The sequence below is a fragment of the Conger conger genome, chromosome 8, assembly GCF_963514075.1.
Source record: "Conger conger chromosome 8, fConCon1.1, whole genome shotgun sequence".
Taxonomy (NCBI): domain Eukaryota; kingdom Metazoa; phylum Chordata; class Actinopteri; order Anguilliformes; family Congridae; genus Conger; species Conger conger.
In genome coordinates this window covers 56,770,184-56,776,183 of record NC_083767.1, presented here as the reverse complement: position 1 = coordinate 56,776,183, position 6,000 = coordinate 56,770,184, and positions in this window count along the sequence as shown.

The following is a 6,000-nucleotide window of genomic DNA, read 5'->3' as shown; positions in this document are numbered from 1 at the left end:
AGTCGCTGTGGTCCTGATTGGCTGAAGACTCTGCACACGAGGCCTGTTTCCGAGGCCTGTTTCAGCATAAACGTGCGGGCACTGCGGCACTCCAGGACCTGTGTTTGACCCTACTCCTGTAATTGATCAGCCAGTCTTGGCTCCAGCTCATTCCTGCACATCCAGGTTCCTGGTTTACAGTAGCACAGGGGTATATTACGCAAGGGTGTGCGATATACTGATTCAGTCTTCCCTTCTCTTATGCCAGGGAAATCCGATATTATCGACAGTCTTCCTTTTTCGTGGCATTTTAGATGATAAACATAGTTCTAAAATAATATTTCATAGGGAGTCTATAGCTGTCTTTCGTAGGACCCGTTAGAGATAATCGATATAAATAATATCCTGAAGAGAAATTTTAACTATTATATCCAAAAAAGTACAAAAATAAAAACGTGTATACAAATTGCTCACATTTTGTTCCTCTTGAATTTGATGACATGGTTAACTAGACTCCAGTCTTTTCAGGTAAAATTGGAATTGCTGTTTTTGATATTACTGCAACAAAATGGACAGCTACTTTGTAGATCCCATTGGAGGTACAGTATTTTTAGCTGGTACTGTTATTAATACTATTTCTATTATACTATTTCTGTGTTTTGTGTTTATAATGATAATTATAGGCTTATAATTATGTGCATGCAATGTATTCTGGAGCCGTAACAGGCATCAATTCATTCCTGTCTCTTGCAAAATCTGAGAATGTACTGTAAGGGATCAGTGCTTTAAGGATTTTATGTGTGAAAATGTGTGCGAATTGAAGATATATTCGCAGACTGAAAGCCATTAATTCTTTGACAAAACTTTCAGAAACTTAGGCTGTCACATACCTTAAATTTGGTGGAAGACTCCAAATTGAGTTTTAGAGTATCTGTCAGATTAATGCGCTTTGCTGGAAAAACACCAGAACTGAAGAGGCACGAATCTAGTTTCACAAATCTAGGGTAAACATTCACCCAAGGTTAATTCATAATTGTGATGTGGACAAGCCAGTTAATTGGCAATATTTTTGCATTTAGAAGACACTTTTAGCCAGTGACTTGCAGAATGCATTTTACACAGCTAGAAAATTTGTTTAGTAGCTTCAATGCTTATCGCAAAGAACTTTTCAAAGTACTAGTTGCTTCTAAATGACAAATTTATGAGGGTGGATGGTCACCTGTATTATACACTTACTTTATCCATCCAAGCACATTTTCATTAAACACCCATTCCTTGGTTTGACAACCTGGAAACAGAATTTCGGGCCTTTCATGTTAAATCTGTGGACAGATCCTGTGCTAGCTTGCTGGTTGCAAATGAGGGAACGGCCATTTGCATTTTCAGGTCCCCTCTTCGTCATGAAAAGGCCGAACGTGTCAGGTTTGGAATAAGTTATCTGGCACAATGATAACGGAAAGATAATACCAAGTAATTTAATCCATCTTGTAGGCAACTTTCATTTGACACAATCTGTGGAAATTCAGCCAATTCATTTGGGAAAAAAAGAACAATTATTTTTGCAGCCACCTCAGACTAAAGTCTGAAAACATGTACGTGCTTCAGATTATAACAGCAGCGCTGCTTTCAGTCCACAGTGGAAAGATGGCCACATGTAATTGTTCTTTGTCATTTGGGACAAATCCCTACTGACTAATGATGTCTAAGCTTTACATGTTTTTTCTACGATGATGAACTGTGAGCACAAACTGTCTGATGTTTTGAAATTCACCAGTAATGTATATCATTTGACAAATTTGCCTTTTGGCTTAATTAGAGTTGCTGTCATTATACAGCAATGTGTCAAACCCATTTGCAGGGTTTTGTATCTCATTTATCTTCTGAAAAATATTCACATTGTTCTAGTCCTCAACACACTTCCCGAGCGTGCACATAGAATACATGAATACTGTAACTTAATTGTATTGTAAACTTTTTAAAACAGTATTTTTTTGACATTCCTGTTTGTTTTTGTTTCACAGTCTTGAACTCTAATATTCAAGCTTATGTTTGTTTTTGTACTGATGCAATTGTTACAATCAGTTTTTTAAAAAAATGTTGTGGTGTTTTAATTTTTCTGCAGTATTATATGGTACACTCATGAATATACCCAGGTACTTTGCCATGAGCATGGGTAAATAAATGTTAAAAATGATTTGTGTTTGATACTGTGCTAAAGAGTTAGCAGACAGTCTGTCATGTGACACTACCACCCTCATCCTACCCTGTTCAGAAAAGGAGTAGGCCTAACACTGCTTATGTCTGACTGAAAATCAGACATAAGCAGGATTTCTGACCTTTAGTACGTGAACTTCAATTCAGTTACAGAATTACGTATATCAATGCAGTAATTTCTGAATGCATCACAGAACTACAGTGCCATGAAAAAGCATCATTTTGCTTCTGAATAATTTTACTGAATAATTGGTTTTGACTCAAGCTACTTCTCAAAAGTTGGGTTTTGTTTCACTTATTTAATTTGTTTGGGGGCTTTTATAAAAGAAAAGTTGTTCTTACGATTTGTATAACGTAACATATCATTGTTTCCTCTATTATTGCATATTTGTCACACTGAATGGTTTCATATCTTTAGACAGAATATCATATTAGACGAAGGGAAAGTGAGTAATCAAAAAAACAGATAAACACATTCTCATATGTTTGATGAAAAAATTCTAAAACATCCATATCATCCATGTGGAAAATTAATTTCCCATTGCCCCCTTAGTTACTCAGTTAACCAAATTTAATTTATAATTACAATCCGCTGATTGACCACAGCCGGACATGATTGCAGCCAGCCCTGTTGAATCTAAACCTCATTCATATGGAACCTCACCCCCAGAGTGAAGTAGTTACCGCAAAGTTTCTACAAGCACGCTATGCCACCATCAAAAGTTTTTCCTGAAGGGATTTACAAAGGAAAGGGGTAGGGGTAACAGCCATTTATAAAGCTCTGGCATTCCGCTGTACCATGGTGAGAGCCATTATCTCCAAATGGACAAACAGTGGTGAATCTTCCCTGAAGTGGCCAGCCTTCCAAAATGTCTCTAATGGTGGTGGTGGTGCGATTGTGTGGGGATGTGGGGATTGTTTGCTGCCGCGGGACCTGGACGGCTCTCCACTATCGAAGGGACCGTGAATTCTGCTCTCTACCATCAAATTCTTAACGAGAATGTCCTTGAGCTGAAACCGATGCGTAATTGGCTCATGCAGCGAGACAACAATGCGAAAACACAAACGCAGGGCTACATTTGACTGGCTGAAAAGAAAAAGGAAGAAAAAGGAAGAAAAGGTTTTGAAGAAGCTAAAAAAAAAAGTAAAAAAATAAATAATTCCTCCACTGCAATGTTAAGATGAAGGTAAAGTCTAGCTCCATTGCTGACTTTTCTTTCCTTACAGTAACTCTGGAGGGCATGTGCATCCTGGCTAATGCACTCAGCTATTGAAATGACCAAAGAGACTGACGCACACCGACACTATAGCTTCATATTTATAGCAGAGTCAAAAGAGTGTTGGAACAATGACACACGTGAGACACGCGCACATACCATGAATGAAGATTTAATCCAGCACTGTGGTCATCAAATCACGGTCCTCAAGGTCCACCCTCCTTTTACCTGGGAGTCAGGTGTGAAGAGAGTCTAGCCTGAATCAGTAGCAGTAATTGTTCAGCTAATTATCTGAGAGGGAGGAAAACCAGGGCCGAATTTGATGATTGCTGTTCTAGTGCATTCGGCTTGCCGGCCACATCCTTTCACTTTCCAGTCCACATACTGTCATTGCACCTTGGTGTGGGCAGATTGCACACACCCTCAACCAGGGGAATAGCTGTTGTGTGATTGGACAGCAAATACTCTGCTTAACAAGGTCCGCCCTCACTGAGAGATGCCATTACACAGCCTGAATCCAGCAGACAGTCATACGACTAAAGACTGTTTTAAAGCGCAACTGCCCTCAATCGCTCTGTTAGCCTCATGTGCTACAGGGTTTGTGGCCAGTGATTAGTCATTGTCCGTAAAGACAGCTTCTTCATGGTTATTTTGAAAGGTGTTGTTTATCTCAATAATACTGTGATGTACAGTTTTCATTACATCTCTTTTATTACGGGTGAAAAGTCTCTCAACTCTCTCAAATCTCACAAGCACTGACTGGATGTATTGTGCATTTTGATTGTAATCTGTTATTTTTGGGATGGTTGCAGGAGGGGGGTCTTCAGTTTATTTCTTTATCTAATCTCCCCCTGATTGTTGAATGCTCTTCAGTAGGCTGAAAATGCACTGAGATTGGAGCTGAATGTTAATTGAATCAGTAAACATCTGGAAATTACAGTAATTATACTGTCAGCCACAGGGGGGCCAAAGGGCTCTCGCCCCCCTCCCCATGTAACGCGGAAAATTCAAGTTTTGAAGAACAGCCTTCAAAATATCACCACGGGCCGTTTTCTGAAGGGCTGCCAATTCTCACCTTCCCCTTTTCAGCGTAACACGTGGAAGGCTTGATTTGAGAGCGCACCGTCTTCGTCCATCTACAATTCGCAGGAATGAAAATTGCCGCATTGGCCGGGGAGAGCGATGTCTTTGATTTTGCCCAGTGCAGTCCGTGATTAGAGCGGAGGGGGAGGGGGTGGAAGGGGAGCCGGGTCAATAGCTTTCGTAAAAACCCCATGAATGCATTCCCTCCACCCTCGTTTGTTGTTGCGTTAAATTACGTTACGTTATTTGGCTGACGTTTTTATCCGAAGTGACTTACAGTTGATCGAACTAGGCAGGAGTCTATCCCCCCTGGAGCGTTGTGGGGTTAAGGGCCCACAAAGGCCACTACGCTGTAGGCTGCCCCGTCCTGTTGGTTTAGAAAGGCTTTTATTTCATTAAGAAAAAAAATTCAGAATGCTTTGCTTGTCAAGAGGGAGCAGAGATTGTGCTGGGAAATGAGAGAAAATGAGGAATAATGAGAAGATCAGTGCTTTGTGTACACGGTGGGTTCACAGGATGCCACTGCAGCGTTGCTGATGGGGTTTGATTGACAGTGTCCCGTCAGGGCTGATCATCGCCGGGGGAGGTGGTTGTCATGGCGATGCTCCTGTTTGTGGAGCCTGCCTCTCTTTGGTGGATCACAAGGCCATAATCACTCTTATACCTTTTTTTTTTTAAGTTAATGTATCTCACTTTCTCTCACTCTCGCTCTGTCGCTCTCTCTCTCCTCCCTCTCTCTCTCGCTATACAGTGCCTTCAGAAATGTTTCACCCCCCACGATTGTTTTTATCATTTATAAAAAATGATATTTTGCATTGATTGATCACTGATTTCTGTGAAGGTAATATTCACCATCCACATCGCACAACGTTGGAGGGGCGCACCTTTCTTTGTGTTCCCGTGTCTCCTGGACTAATGTGACCAGGCGAGTGAAATTTCAGATGCGCAATTTGAGTCCATTCTTATTTACCCCAGGTCTTCCTCCCAAGAAAAGTGCAGCTCCTGAAGGTTCAGTGCTGCCGACCTCTCGGTGACCTCTCCTATCTGTCGCCCTGTCTTCTGCCTCCTTCGCTCCAGCGCTGAGGCCTCCTCAGGGTAAGCAGGCGGTAACCGCACAAACCCTTCAGCCACTCGTGTGCCTTGCCCTGCGGTCATTACCACTCGGTCGCTTCTCTGTACCTGCTGATTCCGTTTGACAGTTGAGGTTCTCCTCATGAAGGTGATCTTTGTCGAAAATAGCCGGCCCCCAACCAAACACCCACCACTGCCACGAAAAGCAGTTCAAAATGCAGCTCTTCTTTTTTTTTTTTGGTCTGAAAGTAGATGGAAATGTTTCTTGGCTTCAGTGGTATAATGTGTCCATGTCGGTGAATATTGCACGGAGTGCATAAATGGCAGAATATTGAAATATAATGATGAAAATGACATGTCATCATCAGTGGTTTGATGACTTCGTCTTGCGCTGTGTGTTAGGAGCAGCCAGGACTGTAATACCCAGAGGGGAAAT